The sequence below is a fragment of the Cervus canadensis genome, chromosome 33, assembly GCF_019320065.1.
Source record: "Cervus canadensis isolate Bull #8, Minnesota chromosome 33, ASM1932006v1, whole genome shotgun sequence".
In the NCBI taxonomy this organism is placed as follows: Eukaryota; Metazoa; Chordata; class Mammalia; order Artiodactyla; family Cervidae; genus Cervus; species Cervus canadensis.
This window is the reverse complement of record NC_057418.1, coordinates 10935153-10954638: the sequence shown is the minus strand read 5'-3', so window position 1 is coordinate 10954638 and position 19486 is coordinate 10935153. Positions and strand designations below refer to the sequence as shown.

General features: G+C 38.2%; 1 pseudogene; it reads left to right on the top strand.

Annotated features, from left to right (window-relative positions):
* The first annotated feature begins 17075 nt into the window (after positions 1–17075).
* Positions 17076–18873, top strand: LOC122433834 (annotated as a pseudogene).
* Positions 18874–19486: the final 613 nt, after the last annotated feature.

The window sequence follows — 19486 nt, the reverse complement described above, 5'->3', positions numbered from 1 at the left end:
AGTAGTTCTAGGTGAAGTTCATTGTTGTTGCTTAGTCACCAAGTCGTGCCCAACTCTTTTTGCAACCCCATGAACTATAGCCCACCAGGCTTATCTGTCCATGGGATTTCCCAGGCAAGAATACTGGAGCCGGTTGCCATTTCCTCCTCCAGGGGATTTTCCTTACCCAGTAACAGAATCTGTGTCTCCTGCATTGGCAGGTGAATTCTTTACCACTGAGCTATGAAGGAAGCCCTTGAGTGAGGTTTATTCTTCCTCTATTACAATCACAATCTCATCTTAACTCTCTGTACTTTAAACACTAGATTAACCACTGCCAACATCTGTTTATTAAATTTGAAAAAAACTAAGACATTTATCATTTGTAAAGTGCAACATTATCAATACTGTTCCACTTAAAAAAAAAAAACACTGTCATTAAACCAAAATATGCCATTAGCTGTTAGGTGCCATCCAGTTTCTGAGATGTCAAGTATGCAAAAATGTACATACACACATTTCATGAATGTTAACATATGAAGAAACAAAATAAAGTTTAAAAGTGAAGGAAAGGAAAAATTAATGAGTTTATGTACATATTAATGACTAGATATGTGTGTGTGTGTGTATATATATGTGTATATTCACAGCATGAAAAAAATGTTGGATACCACAGTCCTCATTTTGGTAAAATATGATGGTTGGTGTCTGTAACTTTCTTCTTCAACCACTCAGTCCATGATTTTTTTGTCCATTTAAAAATAATTCTAAGTTCAGTGGTAAAGTTACTCTTCTAAGTTTCTATAAAAGATGCCAAGCAGTAACTTAATTTCCAGACTTTTCTTGCAGACCAGTAACATCCATTCATGGATCTACATGAGGCTGGAGAACATACTTTGTAGAATGCCACTCTGTTTTAATTCCCGTGGCTCCTTGTGGGTATATATTATTTTAGTCATGAATCTTGTTATTTCTTATACTTGTTTCTACTTACTGGCATGATCTCCTCTTGCCATAATTTTAGAACACAGTAAATGTTTTACCCAAGCCATGGGATCGAGGCCTTGTTATGGATTGAGTTCTATCACCCCAAATTTATATACTGGAGTTTTAACCCCCAGTAACTCAGATTGTGACCTTATTTGGACATGGGGACATTGCAGATGTAATCAGTTAAGATGAAGCCATACTGGAGTAAGGTGGGTCCCTAATCCAGTGTGACTGGTGTCCTTATACAAAGAGGAAATTTGGAGAAAAACATTCACACAGGAAGAATGCCATGTGAATACAAAGGTAGAGATTAAAGCGATGATTCTACAAGTCAAGGAATGCCAAAGATGGTCAGCAAACCAGCAGTAGCTAGGAGACAGGCATGGAACACAGTCTCCATCAGATCCCTTAGAAGGAACCAACACTGCTCTTACCTTGATCTTGGATTTCCAACCTCCAGAACCGTGCTACAATAGATTTCTGGTTTTAAAGCCATCTAGTGTTTGTACTTTGTTAGAACAGCTCTAGCTAATGAACACAGATCTTCAAACTCTGCAATGATAATTTGTTTTTCTCTATGGATACCCACCAGGCTTTGTTCTTGATTCTCATCCTCCCGTGCTTATGCCCAGAATCACCAAATGGCCAGGATAAAAAGCAGCTGCTAAGGCCCAGCTCACTTCTTTCAAGGTCCTCTCTTGCTGGAATCTGAGCCCCTTTACCTCTTGTGGCTTCTGAAGCTCTTAGTTGCCTTTAGAAACTGTTTATCATATTTGATCTGATTTTTTAGTTATTCTAGGTTAGAGTGTGGCTCTGCTTCCAGTTTCTCCATCCATTACTCCCAGAAAATCAAGTTCCCATCATTCCTTTCATAAAATAAAATTGCCCCCACATCTTTCTCACTTCCTCTGATGGAGAGCCATTGGTCTAAATTATACCAACAAATTTCCAGCACCTCAAATCTTTTTAGTACACACTACAATAATATGAAAAGTGAACAGACACTGAGATCTGCTCCCAGCTACAAAGCTAGCATACTGAATCATTCATCTCTGGCAAATGTATTCAGATCATCTGTATTACATGTAAAATTCTGTGGTTAAAAAAATTCTTGGAATAAAAAGGTAATTCAAAATTGTGGTGGGAAACTTTAAATACTCTTTTCAGTAATTGATATAGCAAGCAGAAAGCGAATTACTGAGAAACCCAATTAATGACATTAGACCACAGTACAAATAAGTTTGAAAATAATCATTAAGATACTGCTAGAAATTCCCCCAAACACTTAGAAATTTTAAATAATTTTTAAAATATCTCATGGAACACAAAAAAATCACACTGGAAATTTGGGAAAAAAAGCCCTAAATTATAATGAAAATAGCATACATCTAAACATGCTACTAAATCACTATTTGTGTCAAAATTAATATACTCAAATGCTTGAACTTGAGAAAAAGAAAACCTAATATATAAAGAAACTAGGAGGAAAAGAAGAATGACTGAAAGAAGGAAGAAAATAAAAGTAAAACAATGAATTGGAAAACATATAAGCGATAAAAAGTCATGAGCAACAAAACCCCCGATTTTCTGAAAATGCTAATTAAACAAGTTAATTCTCTGTAACGACTCACCAAAGAAAAAGAAAAAGAGGGAATACACAAATACTTCATATGATGAATTGGTATTTAAAAAAAAATTTGGAGTATAGTTGATTTGCAATGTTGTGTTACTTTCAGGTATAAGCAAAGTGAATCAGTTACACATATGTTCACTCTTTTTAAGCTAATTTTCCCATGTAGGCTATTACAGAATTTTAAGTCGAGTACCCTGTGCTGTACAGGAGGCCCCTATTAGTTATACATTTTTATATAGTAAAATTGGAGTGGATATATCACTCCCTATCTTCCAATCTATCCCTCCCCCCTGCCATTTCAGTTCGGTGCAGTTCAGTCACTCAGTCATGTCCGACTCTTTGCAACCCCATGGACTGAAGCACAACAAGCTTCCCAATCCATCATCAAGCTTCCCTGTCAGAGCTTGCTCAAACTCATGTCCATTGAGTTGGTGATGCCATCCAAACATCTCATCCTCTGTCATGCCCTCTCTTCCTGCCTTCAATCTTTCCCACCATCAGGACCTTTTCTGATGAGTCAGTTCTTCTCACCAGTGGCCAAAGTATTGGCATGTCAGCTACAGCATCAGTCATTCCAATGAATATTCAGGACTGATTTCCTTTAGGATTCTCTGGTTTGAATCCTAAGAGATCAAGAGTCTTGAGTCCAAGGGACTCTCAAGAGTCTTCTCCAACACCACAGTTCAAAAGCATCAATTCTTTAGTGCTTAGCTTTCTTTATAGTCCAACTCTCACATCCATACATGACTACAGGAAAAACCATAGCTTTGACCAGACAGACCTTTGCTGGCCAAGTAATGTCTCTGCTTTTTAATATGCTTTCTAGGTTGGTCATATCTTTTCTTCCAAGGAACAAGCATCTTTTAACTTCATGGCTGCAGTCACCATCTGCAGTGATTTTGGAGCCCCCCCAAAAAAGTCTCTCACTTTCCATTTTTTCCCCATCTACTTGCCATGAAATGATGGAACCGGATGCCATGATCTTAGTTTTCTGAATGTCCAGTTTTAGCCAGTTTTTTCACTCTCCTCTTTCACTTTCATCAAGAGGCTCTTTAGCTCCTCTTCACTTTCTGCCATAAGGGTGGTATCATCTGCATATCTGAGGTTATTGATATTTCTCCCGGCAATCTTGATTCCAGCTTGTGCTTCCTCCAGCCCAGCATTTCTCATGATACACTCTACATATAAGTTAAATAAGCAAGGTGACAATATACGGCTTTGACGTACTCCTTTTCCTATTTGGAACCAGTCCGTTGTTCCATCTCCAGTTCTAACTGTTGCTTCCTGACCTGATACAGATTTCTTAAGAGGCAGGTCAGGTGGTCTGGTATTACCATCTCTTTAAGAATTTTCCACAGCTCATTGTGATCCACACAATCTAAAGGCTTTGGCATAGTCAATAAAGTAGAAATAGATGTTTTTCTGGAACTCTCTTGCTTTTTCAATGAACCAGCGGATGTTGGCAATTTGATCCCTGGTTCCTCTGCCTTTTCTAAAACCAGCTTGAACATCTGGAAGTTCTCGGTTCATGTATTGCTGAAGCCTGGCTTGGAGAATTTTAAGCATTACTTTACTTGCCTGTGAGATGAGTGCAATTGTGCAGTAGTTTGAGCATTCTTTGGCATTGCCTTTCTTAGGGACAGGAATGAAAACAGACCTTTTCCAGTCCTGTGGCCACTGCTGAGTTTTCCAAATTTGCTGACATATTGAGTGCAGCACTTTCACAGCATCGTGTTTCAGGATTTGAAATAGCTCAACTGGAATTCCATCATCTCCACTAGCTTTGTTTGTAGTGATGCTTCCTAAGGCCCAGCTGACTTCTCATCCAGGATGTCTGGCTCTGGGTGAGTGATCACACCACTGCAGTTATCTGGGTCATGAAAATCTTTTTTGTACATTTCTTCTGTGTATTCTTGCCACCTTTTCTTAATATCTTCTGCTTCTGTTAGGTCCATACCATTTCTGTCCTTTATGGTGCCCAACTTTGCATAAAATGTTCCCTTGGTAACTCTAATTTTCCTGAAGAAATCTCTAGTCTTTCCCATTCTATTGTTGTCCTCTATTTCTTTGCACTGATCGCTGAGGAAGGCTTTCTTATCTCTCCTTGCTATTCTTTGGAACTCTGCATTCAAATGGGTATATCTTTCCTTTTCTCCTTTGCTTTTCGCTTCTCTTTTTTTCTCAGATATTTGTAAAGCCTGCGCAGACAACCATTTTGCCTTTTGGCATTTTTTTTCTTGGGGATGGTCTTGATCCCTGTCTGCTGTACAGTGTCACGAACCTCCGTCCATAGTTCTTCAGGCCCTCTCTATCTATCAGGTCTTATCCCTAGACTCTATTTGTCACTTCACTGTATAATCATAAGGGATTTGATTTAGGTCATACCTGGATGTTCTAGTGGTTTTCCCTACTTTCTTCAATTTAAGTCTGAACTTTGCAATAAGTAGTTCATGATCTGAGCCACAGTCAGCTCCTGGTCTTGTTTTCACCGACTATGTAGAGCTTCTCAATCTTTGGCTGCAAAGAATATAATCAATCTGGTTTCAGTATTGACCATCTGGTGATGTCCATGTGTAGAGTCTTCTCTTGCGTTGTTGGAAGAGAGTGTTTGTTTGGACCAGTGTGTTCTCTTGGCAAGACTCTGTTAGCGTTTGCCCTGCTTCATTCTGTACTCCAAGGCCAAATTTGCCTGTTACTCCAGGTATCTCTTGACTTCCTACTTTTTCATTCCAGTCCCCTATAATGAAAGGGACATCTTTGCTGGGTATTAGTTCTAGAAGGTCTTGTAGGTCTTCATAGAACCGTTCAACTTCAGCTTCTTAGCATTACCGGTTAAGGCATAGACTTGGATTACTGTGATAGTGAATGGTTTGCCTTGGAAACGAACAGAGATCATTCTGTCATTTTTGAGACTGCACTGAAGAATTGCATTTTAGACTCTTTTGTTGACCATGATGGCTACCTCATTTCTCATAAGGGATTCTTGCCCACAGTAGTAGATATAATGGTCATCTGAGTTAAATTCACCCATTCCAGTCCATTTTAGTTCACTGATTCCTAAAATGTTGATTTTTACTCTTGCCATGTCCTGTTTGGCCACTTCCAATTTACTTTGATTCATGAACCTAACATTCCAGGTTCCTATGCAATATTGTTCTTTATAGCATTGGACTTTACTTCCATCACCAGTCACATCCACAACTGGGCATTGTTTTCGCTTTGGCTCCATCCCTTCATACCTTCTGGAGTTATTTCTCCACTCCTCTCCAGTAGTATAATGGGCACCTACCAACCTCAGGAGTTCATCTTTCTGTGTCCTATCTTTTTGCCTTTTCATTCTGTTCATGGGGTTCTCAAGGCAAGAATACTGAAGTGGTTTGCCATTCCCTTCTCCAGTGGACCACATTTTGTCAGAACTTTCCACCATGACCCATCCACCTTGGGTGTCCCTACACGGCATGGCTCATAGTTTCATTGAATTAAACAAGTCTGTGGTCCATGTGATCAATTTGATTAGGGCTTCCCTGATAGCTCAGTTGGTAAAGAACCTGCCTCAATGCAGGAGACCGTGGTTCAATTCCTGGGTCGGGAAGATCCACTGGAGAAGTGATAGGCTACCTACTCCAGTATTCTTGGGCTTCTCTTGTGGCTCAGCTGGTAAAGAATCCCCCTGCAATGTGGAAGACCTAACTACGGCTTCCTAACTACAGAAGCCGATGGTGTAGGAAGACCTGTGCCCATTTTCTCCTGCAAGAACTCCAAAATTACAACTTGCTGCTGAACAACCATCCACAGGAGAATCTTGCATCCCACCAAAAAAAGATACCTTATGTCTAAGGACAAAGGAGAAGCTCCAAGAAGATGGTAGGAGGGGCAAAATTGCATTTAGAATCAAACCCCATACCCTCCAGAGACACTCGCGGGGCTCAAACAAAACCTTGTGTACACCAGGAGACCCACAGAGACTGAGCCATACCTGCCATTGAGTATTTGCATGTCTCCTGCGGAGATATGGGTCAGCAGTGGCCTGCTTCCAGGGCAGGGGTCTGGGGCCAGCAGACCTGGGTGTGGCATAAGCCCTCTTGGAGGAGGTCACCATTAACCCAACCATAGAGCTGCCAGAACTTACACAGAACCAGGGAAACCGACTATTAGAGGGTACAAGCAATACCTTGTGCATGCCAGGACCCAGGAGAAAGGAGCAGTGACCCCACAAGAGACTGACCCAGACTTGCCTGTGAATTTCCAGGAGTCTCCAGTGGATGCGTGGGTCGGCAGTGGTCTGCTGCAGTGTCGGGGCCATTGAGTATGGTAATGTGTGCATGGGACCTTTTGAAGGAGGTTGCCATTATCTTCATTACCTCCACCATAGTTTGGTCTCAGGTCAAGCAACTGGGATAGAACACAGCCCCGCCCATCAACAGAAAGTTGGATTAAAGATTTATTGAGAATGGCCCTGCCCATCAGAGCAAGACCCAGCTTCCCCCACAGTCAGTCTCTCCCATCAGGAAGCTTCCATAAGCCTCTTATCCTCATCTGTCAGAGGGCAGACGGAATGAAATGCACCCCTCCCCCTACTTACTCACTGGTAATCATAAATTTGTTTTCTACATCTGTGACTCTATTTCTACTTTACAGATCAATTCATTTTAGATGAAAACTCACTTTTAAGAAAAAAAATTCAACAGAGCATGAGATTAAAAATGTATATAAGCATACACTGGAAAAATATGTCCAAGTAAATTTGAAAATTTGGATTAAATGGATAATTTTATAGAAAATTAAAACTTACCAGAATATACTCAAAACCAGTAAATAATTAGTCTTGTAATCATTAAGTAGTTTTACTTAATAGTTTAAATTTATTCACAAAAATAGTCCAATTGGAAGGCTTTTACTGGTGAATTTTTCCAAATATTCAAGTACATCTCATTGATGTATCAACTCAACAGGTCTAGCTCTCTAACTTTCTCCTACTGGCTTTTTCTCAGTTTCTGCTTTCATGAATCACACCATTTAATCTACTAAATGGCTCTTTACTGGAAAGCTTAGCTATTTGCTAGGTTGGTACAAAAGTAGTTGCAGTTTCAAATCCTGAATTTTAAATCATTATAACTAGGCTCAAACATGTCTTTATTAACCAAAATAGGAACCATTACAATCAACACATTTTTGCCAAAGAATAATAAGGTTATTCCTGTCTCCTATAGCTTAAAAAATGTGTGCTTTGGGATTTGATGAACACTTGAAAAGGATTTTCTTCATGTGGAAGCATTTTCCCTGCAAAAAGTTGTCAAGATGCCTGAAGAAGTGGTAGTCAGTTGGCAAAAGGTCAAGTCAATATGGTGCATGAGGCAAACTTTGTAGCCCAATTCATTCAACTTTTGAAGCACTGGTTGTGCAATGTGAGGGCAGGCATTGTCCGTGGAGAAGAATTGGGCCCTTTCTGTTAACCAATGCTGGCTGCAGGTGTCGCAGTTTTCAGAACATCATTTGATTTGGTGAGCATACTTCTCAGATGTAATGGTTTTGCCAGGATTCAGAAAGCTGTAGTAGATCAGACCTGCAGCAGACCACTAAACAGTGACCATGACCTTTTTTTGGTGCAAGTTTGGCTTTGGGAAGTGCTTTGGAGCTTCTTCTCAGTCCGACCACGGGGCTGGTTATCCCTGGTTGTCATATAAAATCCACTTTTCATTGCACATTATAATCCAACTGAGGGATGGTTCGCTGTTTTTGTGTAGAGTAAGAGGAGATAACAATTTAAAATGAAGACTTCTTTGATTTGTGGCACTCATTTAATGAGCTTTTCACCTTTCCAATTTACTTCAAATGCCAAATGACCATAGAATGGTCAACATTGAGTTCTTTGGCAACTTCTCATGTAGTTGTAAGAGGATTCAGCTTCAATGATTGCTCTCAATTGGTTGTTGTCAACTTGCGATGGCTGGCCACTGAGCTCCTCATTTTCAAGGCTCTCATCTCCTTTGCAAAACTTTTTGAATCGCCACTGCACTATACGTTCATTAGCAGTTCCTGGGCCAAATGTGTCGTTGATGTTGTGAGTTATCTCCACTGCTTTATGACCCATTTTGAACTTGAATAAGAAAATTGCTCAAATTTGTTTGTTGTCTAACATCACTTCCATAGTATAAAATACATATAAAATAAACAGCAAGTAATAATAATTCACTTGGCTTCCCGGGTGGCTCAGATGGTTAAGAATCTGCCTGCAATGAAGGAGACCCAGGTTCGATCCCTGCGTTGGGAAATTCTCCTGGAGAAGGAAATGGCAACCCACTCCAGTATTCTTGCCTGGAGAATCTCACTGACAGAGGAACCCGGTATGGAGTCGCAAAGGGTCAGACATGAAGTGACTAACACTTTCACTTTCAATAATTCACTAGCAAGAAAAGCAAGAAGTGCACATTAAAATAATGTATAACATAACCACGTTTATTTAAGAATGTTTTCCAATATCAAATGTCAAAGTTCAACAATGCAAAACCGCAATTACTTTTGCACCAACCTAATAATATCTAGGTACTCTTGTATCTACTGTTCTTAATCTGGTCTTCAAAGTGTATAACACTTGAGTCAGCCAAAATTAACACTATTTTTAATTGACTTACTGAATGTTTGTGACAAAATCGTGGAGTTTCTCCATAAAAATGGTAATGAATATATCAACATGATGTTCATTATTACACATACTTTCTCTAGTATCTTAGTAAGATGATTGGAGATTTTCACATCTACTCCCTCTGAAGTAAGACTCTTGGCAAATACAACTACATTTTAGAAACACTACATGAATGGAATAAACTATTATGGTATTAGTCTAGTTTTATTTGGCTACTCAGAATGTCTCCAAATAATTGTTTTTTATTTGCTCTGTGACTCCCGGGTGTCTAATTGAGTGACATAAATTCTTTTAATTTTATCCTTTAATTAGGAAATGTTTATCAAAGTGGAATCTGTTTGACGCCAAATATACAAAAATGTGATTTGGTATTTGAAAATTATGGTAAAAGAAATAGGAATTAACAGAAAACAAAGCCAAGGATATGTTATTCTTGGGTGATGCTCTTGAATAGTCTATTGGATTATAGCTCTCTTCCACTGAAAGAATTGTCTATGCAATCTCTCAATTAACACTTCTTCACACCACTTATATATTTTGTCATGGCTAGGATAATTACTGCCTGGAATTTAGTAAGTTACATAGAATATTGCAATACAAGCCTGTTGTGGCTTCTTTACCCTTGAGGCAGGGGATGTTTTTCCTGCCACCTCACATCTGTATTGTAATAAAGAAGTTCATCTCTATCAAGAGATTCAAACTTTCAGCAGCCTACACTTATGGTTTGACAAATAATTTTTTATTGACTCAATCAAATCACAGAGAGAATTGAGACATTTATTTCATTAACTCAAGAATTTAAGAAACTTCCTATTTCATGACATTCATAATCTAGTAGAATATAGTGATGAACAAAACCATCATGTAAAACAAATCCATGCATATTGGTGCATACAGAGATAAATTTATGTCAAAAGTACAACTTGAGAATGATTCATAATGACAGTAAAATATTTATAGAGTTTATGATGTACAAGACAGCTTAAAAATAGCTTTTAAAGTTTGAACTGTTACTGTCCTGAGTACTATCTGAGCCTACAGTATTTAGCACATGTAAAAACCATTCAATATCATGGTAATCCAAGTCTATGCCCTGACCAGTAATTCTGAAGAAGCTGAAGTTGAACAGTTCTATGAAGACCCACAAGACCTTCTAGAACTAACACCCAAAAAAGATGTCCTTTTCATTATAGGGGGCTGGAATGCAAAAGTAGAAAGTCAAGAAACACCTGGAGTAACAGGCAAATTTGGCCTTGGAGTACAGAATGAAGCAGGGCAAAGGCTAACAGACTTCTGCCAAGAGAACGCGCTGGTCATAGCAACCACCCTCTTCCAAAAACACAAGAGAAGACTCTACACATGGACATCATCAGATGGTCATCACCGAAATCAGATTGATTATATTCTTTGCAGCCAAAGATGGAGAAGCTCTATCCAGTCAGCAAAACAAGACTGGGAGCTAACTGTGTCTCAGATCATAAACTCCTTATTGCCAAATTCAGACTGAAATTGAAGAAAGTGAAGAAAACCACTAGACCATTCAGGTATGACCTAAATCAAATCCCTTATGACTATACAGTGTAAGTAAGAAATAGATTTAAGGGACAAGATCTGATTGACAGAGTGCCCGATGAACTATGGATGAAGGTTCGTGACATCGTACAGGAGACAGGAATCAAGACCATCCCAAAGAAAAAGAAATGCAAAAAGGCAAAATGGCTGTCTGAGGAGGCTTACAAATAGCTGTGAAAAGAAGGGAAGCGAAAAGCAAAGGAGAAAAGGAAAGATATACCCATTTGAATGCAGAGTTCCAAAGAATAGCAAGGAGAGATAAGAAAGCCTTCCTCAGCGATCAGTGCAAAGAAATAGAGGAAAATAATAGAATGGGAAAGACTAGAGATCTCTTCAAGAAAATCAGAGATACCAAGGGAACATTTCATGCAAAGATGGGCTCAATGAAGGACAGAAGTGGTATGGACCTCGCAGAAGCAGAAGCTATTAAGAAAAGGTGGCAAGAATACACAGAAGAAATGTACAAAAAAAGATCTTTACAACCCAGATAATCATGATGGTGTGATCACTCACCTAGAGCCAAACATCCTGGAATGTGAAGTCAAGTGGGCCTTAGGAAGCCTCACTACAAACAAAGCTAGTGGAGGTGATGGGATTTCAGTTGAGCTATTTCAAATCCTGAAACACGATGCTGTGAAAGTGCTACACTCAATATGCCAGCAAATTTGGAAAACTCAGCAGTGGCCACAGGACTGGAAAAGGTCTGTTTTCATTCCAATCCCAAAGAAAGGCAATGCCAAGGAATGCAAACTACTGCACAATTGCACTCATTTCACACGCTAGTAAAGTAGTGCTTAAAATTCTCCAAGCCAGGCTTCAACAGTACGTGAACTGTGAACTTCCAGATGTTCAAGCTGGTTTTAGAAAAGGCAGAGGAACCAGGGATCAAATTGCCAACAACAGCTGGATCATTGAAAAAGCAAGAGAGTTCCAGAAAAACATCTATTTCTGCTTTATTGACTATGCCAAAGCCTTTAGATTGTGTGGATCACAATGAGCTGTGGAAAATTCTTAAAGAGATGGTAATACCAGACCACCTGACCTGCCTCTTAAGAAATCTGTATCAGGTCAGGAAGCAACAGTTAGAACTGGACATGGAACAACACACTGGTTCCCAATAGGAAAAGGAGTACGTCAAGGCTGTATATTGTCACCCTGCTTATTTAACTTATATGCAGAGTACATCATGAGAAACACTGGGCTGGAGGAAGCACAAGCTGGAATCAAGATTGCTGGGAGAAATATCAATAACCTCAGATATGCAGATGATACCACGCTTATGGCAGAAAGTGGAAAAGAACTAAAAAGCCTCTTGATGAAAGTGAAAGAGGAGAGTGAAAAAGTTGGCTTAAAGCTCAACATTCAGAAAACTAAGATCATGGCATCTGGTCCCATCACTTCATGGCAAATAGATGGGGAAACAGTGGAAACAGTGTCAGACTTTATTTTGGGGGGCTCCAAAATCACTGCAGATGGTGATTGCAGTCATGAAATTAAAAGACGCTTACTCCTTGGAAGGAAAGTTATGACCAACCTAGATAGCATATTAAAAAGCAGAGACATTACTTTGTCAACAAAGGTCCGTCTAGTCAAGGCTATGGTTTTTCCAGTGGTCATGTATGGATGTGAAAATTGGACTATAAAGAAAGCTGAGTGCCGAAGAATTGATGCTTTTGAACTGTGGCGTTGGAGAAGACTCTTGAGAGTCCCTTGGACTGCAAGGAGATCCAACCAGTTCATCTTAAAGGAGATCAGTCCTGGGTGTTCATTGTTAGGGCTGATGTTGAAGCTGAAACTCCAATATTTTGGCCACCTGATGCGAAGAGCTGACTCATTGGGAAAAGCCCTGTTGCTGGGAAAGATTGAGGGCAGGAGGAGAAGGGGACGACAGAGGATGAGATGGCTGGATGACATCACCGATTCGATGGACATTTGGGTGGGTGGACTCCGGGAGTTGGTGATGGACAGGGAGGCCTGGCGTGTTGTGTTTCATGGGATCACAAAGAGTTGGACAGGACTGAGCGATTTAACTGAACTTAACTGATAACAGTTATTATATATTAATTACTTACAACATGACAAGCTGACGATGATAGGCTATGGTAGACTAAGCACTTAATATATATTAACTTGTTGATAATGGTACTATTACTTTCCTGATTATTATCCCCACTTTACAGGTGAGAAAATCAAGGCACAATGCTGTTAAGTGGTAGAGGTATTAGGTTGACCAAAGTTATGGAAAATACAGAAAGTAAACCAAAGCTGTCTGTCTCAAAAGAACTTTTCTTAATTATTTCAAAATATCATCTCTTTGGTAAATAATCATTACATTTTTATTCATCAAATTTTATTGAATGAATCAATCCATAATCCATCAATGAATGAGTTAACAAAACAGCAAATGCACAATGAAAAACAAATCAGGAAATCCAGAAGTCATTTAGTTGAGTTCATCTAAAGATATGTACCATAGAGTATTTAGATTAAAGAACATATCTCTATTTTAAGGCTGAGACTACATGGTTTGGTTAATCCGTTGTTCACAAGAACAACCAAAAAAAAAAAAAATACCCACAATTTTCCTCATTTTGTATGTCTCAAACACAGAGAATGATAAAACCTCCTCCCCAACTTTACTTTCCTCACAAAGTGGGAGGAAAACTAGTTGCCTCCCAATATTTGCTTCTCTTAGCAGAATGAATTTAGATTCTTGGCACTTATCCATAATTATTTGAAACTCTTTAGCCAAATGCTATGAAGGAAAATAAAACTTCCATCTTTGAGATTTGAAATCCTTTTTAATTAACATGACTACATATAGGGGTACTAATTAGATTGGTGTAAAACTGATGGCAATGCCAAAGAGCATAAGTATTGATACTTAATAGCATTGGATGAAAGAAACTAATGAGTCAGAATGATTCTCAGAGCTCAGCATATAGAGCTATTAAAAAACTTATTCATGTAAATGAGGGGTTGATTACTTTAAGCCATCGCTATGAAGTTTTTAGAACGATCCATTTACATTCGGCTAACTTCTCATAGTTTTTGTAATAAATAAGATATCTTTGTATTTAATTTAGAAATACTTTAATTTCCTACCTATCATTATTCCATTTGCACAATAGGGAGAAAAGAAGACCCATATGAAGTTAAATTTTTGTGGGCATCTATGAAAAAATTTTTTTAACTTAAGGGTTTATTTTTATTAGACATATAAGCCAGATGTTCCTGGCTGCTGATAAGCATTTCAAGTTATGTTTATTTACAGAAGTTTAATCCCAGGAAGAACAATCAAGTGATTCTTGAGGTCGGAGTACTGAGTTAGTAATAGTCTTAAATATAAATCCGTCAGTTTGTTTATTGGGAAATAAAAGATCTTAGAATATTTACATTAAAAATTAAAACATACAAGTAGACACATAAATAGATGTTAAAGAAACACTGATAAGAAAGCAAATATGGGAATAAAGCTCTGCTTGGTGTCTTTAAGTAATCTCAAAACATACTTTCTAAGCACTTACTGGTGGCTCAGATGGTAAATAATGGCTCAGATGGTAAATAATCTGCTTACAATGCAGGAGACTAGATTCAGTCCCTGAGTGGGGAAGATCCCCTGGAGAAGTACAGGGCAACCCATTGCAGTGTTCTTGCCTGGAGAATCCCCAAGGACAGAGGAGCCTGGAGGGCTACAGTCTGTGGGGTTGCAAAGTCTGACACAACTGAGTGACTAACATTCACTTTCAGTGCCTCCCTTTCGTGGTCCTCTTTTTTCACTTTCACTGGCATCTTTTGTTGTTCAGTCGCTCAGTTGTGTCCGACTCTTTTGGACCCAATGGACTGCAGCACACCAGGCTTCCCTGTCCTTCACCTCCTCCCAGAGCTTGCTCAAACTCATGTCCTTTGAGTCGGTGATGCCATCCAACCATATTTAAGTGATCTCAAAACATACTTTCTAAGCACTTGCTAGCTTAAATCCTTTACCTAAGCCTATCTTTTCTTTTAGCCATTTCAATCCAGAAATGAAAAGATAATTTTTATTTAAGATATTGATATTGTAACAAGCATTTATTAGATAACTAGATGATTCTCTAATGTTCTGAGAGGTTCAAAAAACTGTTTAAAATTAAATATTAAATCACTGAACCAGTTTCTGACATGAAGAAAAAATTCTTGCAATTTTTTTCCCCATGAACTAGAGGCTTTGGCAGTAGTAGTAAATAACATTACCCTCCAGGTACATGCTCACATTTTATTCTTCAGGTTTAAATAGTTTAAGTAATGTGTGATTAAAATACAGATTATATGCAGTATTTCTAAACTCTGAAAATGAAGTTAATCTATTAGAAAAGTAAGTCATACAGAAATCTCTTTAAAAGACAGCAAGCTACCAAAAAAATCATGATTAACATTTTGACAGAGATTTTTTTCCCAAACCTCTAAACACACAGTGTATACAACAAAAGAATAATTTATTTCATAACATACTTTACTACTGTTTACAAAATTTATTTTCTGATTTTTTTTTGCTGATTATAAAAATGCAGTTGGTTTTTTTATATTGATCTTATAGCCCTCATGTTAAACTAACCTGCAAATTCTTATAATTTCTCTATAGATTGCATAATTTTATTCATATAGAATTCAGTGAATTAAGACAACTTAAACTTTTCCTTACAAATCTTTATACCTTTTTTATTTTTTTTTTCTTACACCATCTGTGTCCTTAAGTTCAATGCTGAATGGAAATGATGATATTAGACATCATTTTCCTAATGGTAATTTTTTTAAATGTTTCAAATATTTCACATCTAGAAAAATATGTGCTGTTTTTTAAAATTACATGTAGATGCTGAATTTTATCAAATGGTTTTCTCTGCATCTATGAAAATTATCATATTGTTGACCATATTGCTTTTCTCCTTCAATCTTTTATTGTGAATAGGTGTTCTTATGGTAAATTCATTTGCATTTTGGTGATGTTTGCTAAGCAATCAGAGTCAATTATCATTTAGAGCTGGGCACTCTTAAGGTTAACACAAATTGTTTCAAGATTTGTTATTGCCTACAGATGGTCAGAATTCTTTGAAGAATTTTGCTATTATTCACTATATAGAAGTAGGTATGAATTAAGTAAACAATAAAATAAATAAGAAAATATAGCAAATATGTTTTTATGCAAAGAATTCTTGCCGCTTATCTGGAAATAAGAAAACAAATAGAAAAATGGGCTAAGATATGAAAAGGAAAATACAGAAAAAGAAAGTCAAATTGCTTACAAATATACAGTGTGTGCATGTGTGCCAAGTTGCTTCATTTACGTCCAACTCTTTGCAACCCCATGGACTGTAGCCCGCCAGGCTCTTCTGTCCATGGGCTTCTCCATGCAAGAACACTGAAGTGGGTTGCCATGCCCTCCTCCAGGAGATATTCCTGACCCAAGGATCAAACTTGCATCTTCTGGGGCTCCTGCATTGCAGGCAGATTCTTTACTGCTGAGCTACCGGGAAGCCCAACAATGTATAGACAGATATTCAAATCCGTAAATGATCAGATAAACACATGTTAAAACAGTAGTTTGAAGTGTCTTTATACACATCAGATTGGCAAAAACTGAACATTTTTAAATACCAAATAGTTCATGCAGGAAAACAGAAATCCTATGTTCTTCTAATGGGACTACTGAACATTTACTTATCTATGCCCTAGAACTTCTGCCCTTGATGCATAATCCAGATAAATTATTACTCAAGATCGTAAATTTCACATACCAAGATGTTTCTTGGCCTTGTTTGTGATAGCAGAAAGTTGGAGGCAACCTACTGTCTACCTCTAGAGGAACAGACAAATAAGATGTGGCCCATACAGGTCATGGAATACTACACAGCTGTTAGAGGCAATCTAGATGCATGCCCTGCAACATAGGTAGATTTCTAACAGAAGGTGCTCAGGAATAAAACTAAGAAATGAGGTCTACAGCCCAGTGTATTTAGGTTAAAAAAAAAAAACAGTTAAAACAATAACACTACATATTTTACAAAGATATACACAAATTCAAGGTTATAGATCAAACACCCTAGCACGATTTCCCCTGGGGAGAGGTGAATGGAAGTGGAAAATGGGGTTAAAAGAATAAGAAAGTAAAATGTGAATGGAGCCCTACAGCAATAATAGTGTGACTTGAATAGAAGAGTATGAGGAATTCGACCCCTTGCACTTGAGAGGGATGTGTGGTAAACGAACAAACGCGCATTAATGCAAAGGGTTATAAAAGGTACCTTGCTCATTTTTATCATTGACTTTGTCTATGGTTTGATACATTTTCCTTACAGACGCGATTACAGGAGAGTGCTTAATAAACTGGGCTCAGGCATGAGTCAGTCCTTAGTTCAAGTTCTTCCTCCACATAACTATTAACTGCATTCTTTAGGGCAAGTTACCTTCTTAGACTTCTAGTCAATTTTCTCATCTATAATCTGGTGACAATGATACTATAGAGTTTTCTGAATGCTGCATGGGAGATGAGATACATAAAGTACTTAGTGTAGTGTCTGGCATGAATAATTGTCCAATATATGACAGTAGTAGTTGTTATCATCATTCTAGAAACTTTGGTAACTTTCTGTTACTCACTTGATTTGTGTGATTTGTGTCCTTTTAAAAATCATTTTAATCAATAATTGAGATGAAATAATGATGCCATCCTTATTAAGCTAGGAGACCACAGAAGTCAAGAGGGCAGAGCTAGACAGAAACCCACAAACTGAAATGAACTGATGTTTCCCTGGCGGGTCACTGAGATGGAGTCAGTGGTTTGGCAAAGCATCCAAAGAGCCTGCCTACTGTACTCTCTGCGGTGTGTGATGGACAGGTTAGAATTTGGAACCTGACTAAGTGAAATGTATTCATGTGGTACAAGCACATGAAGATTTTGTATAAGGAATATGTACTTGTTTTGTGGAACTTTTTTTTTTCTTTTAACTGTTGGTAGTTAAAACTCCGAAGCAATGGAAAATGGGTGAACCAAACTATGAAGAAGAGGAGGAATTGTTGCACACAGTATTAGGAAAGACAGGATATACAGGAATTGATCATCACTGGAAAGAAGTTGTTTTTGCCACATGTGGATAGCAAGTAGACGTTTAGGATAAACAGAGTCAATCCTATATGTTCAATGACTTGGGGATTTGATGGTATAAATGGTGTTAACTTTAACCTAATTGAAACATTTCTCTTGGGAAGCTGTGCTTCTCACAGGAATATACTGTATGATATGAGGTATGCTATTTCTCTGAAAAAGATCATCTTGGATATGAGAACCAATACAATCTGCTGAAGCCCTATGGACGCTTTCATTCTTACTGCAGCAAATGAAGATGACTACTTATATACTTTTAATATGTATGCTCTGGACAGGCCTGTAATTGTACATATAGTTCATGTATCTGTGGGGCATGATGTGGATTATTCTACCACTGGGAAATCATTTGTGTCTGCTAGTTTTGATAAATCCATATGAACCTTACCTGTGGACAAAAGTCTATCTCACACAGAGAATGCAACATGTTATCTGCGGGATTTCCCTGGTTAAGATGCTGCACTTCCAGTGCAGGAGGTGTGGGTTTGATCCCTGGTCAGGGAGTTAAGATCCCATATACAGCAAGGTGGGGCCAAAAACAAAACAAAAAACCATGTTATCCATGTAAAATGCACTTTTGACAGCAAGTACTGCACATCATATATGGATATAATGAAATAAACATTCATCTATGAAAAACTAATGCTTTTGAAAAGTTGGGTGTGCTTACACCTTGAGAAAATACAGCCACAGATTATAACCAGAAATTAAAGGAGAAATTTCAACATCATCCTCACATGAAACGTGTCCCTTGTCACTAACATCTAACAAAACCTATTTACAGTCAGATTTAGGAACAGCACATCATGAAAGAAGCTTGTTGATGAAAGGAACTGAATCGTATCAAACATAGAAAGCCTGGGTCTATGCAGCTTGTGTCAGAGAAAAAAACACACAGTGGCAGTTGTGAAATAATATTTGGTATTCCAACCAATATTGATGTGTAATTATTTGCTATGTTTTGATTTGCAAACTCTACAAATAAAACTAATGGCTCTAGGAAAAAAAAATGAAATAAACTTAATTGATGTTACCAAGATAATAAATAACAGGGATTAACATAAAATTGAATAGCATGGCAAATCCAGAGTGATGAGAGCTGAATAAAAGCCTCATGTAAAAGACCCCAAGGATTTTCAGTCAATATGAATCCACAGAGCAATGATGCTGTTGAACAAGTCAACGTGATCTTAGATCACATTGGTAGAACTGGACCAGACGTGGTCCAGAGTCTGGGATAGTCTCGCACCCGGACATATGCATATGTTATATACTCCTGGAAACAGTTCTCAGCTCTGGGGATCAGACTTTGAGAGGAAGGATAACTAACCAAAGAATACTTGGAAGAGAGTGACTGGAGAAGGCAGAAGGACTAGAAACTACCAAATGCAGAACCACTGAAAACATTGAAGGGACTGTGCTGAGAGAAGGAAGGTCCTGGGTAGGAAACCTAAAGCTGTCCTCAAAATTATTTAGGTGTTAGGCCTGCCTGCTTGGACCAGCTGCCTGAAATCAGTGAGGGGGTGTT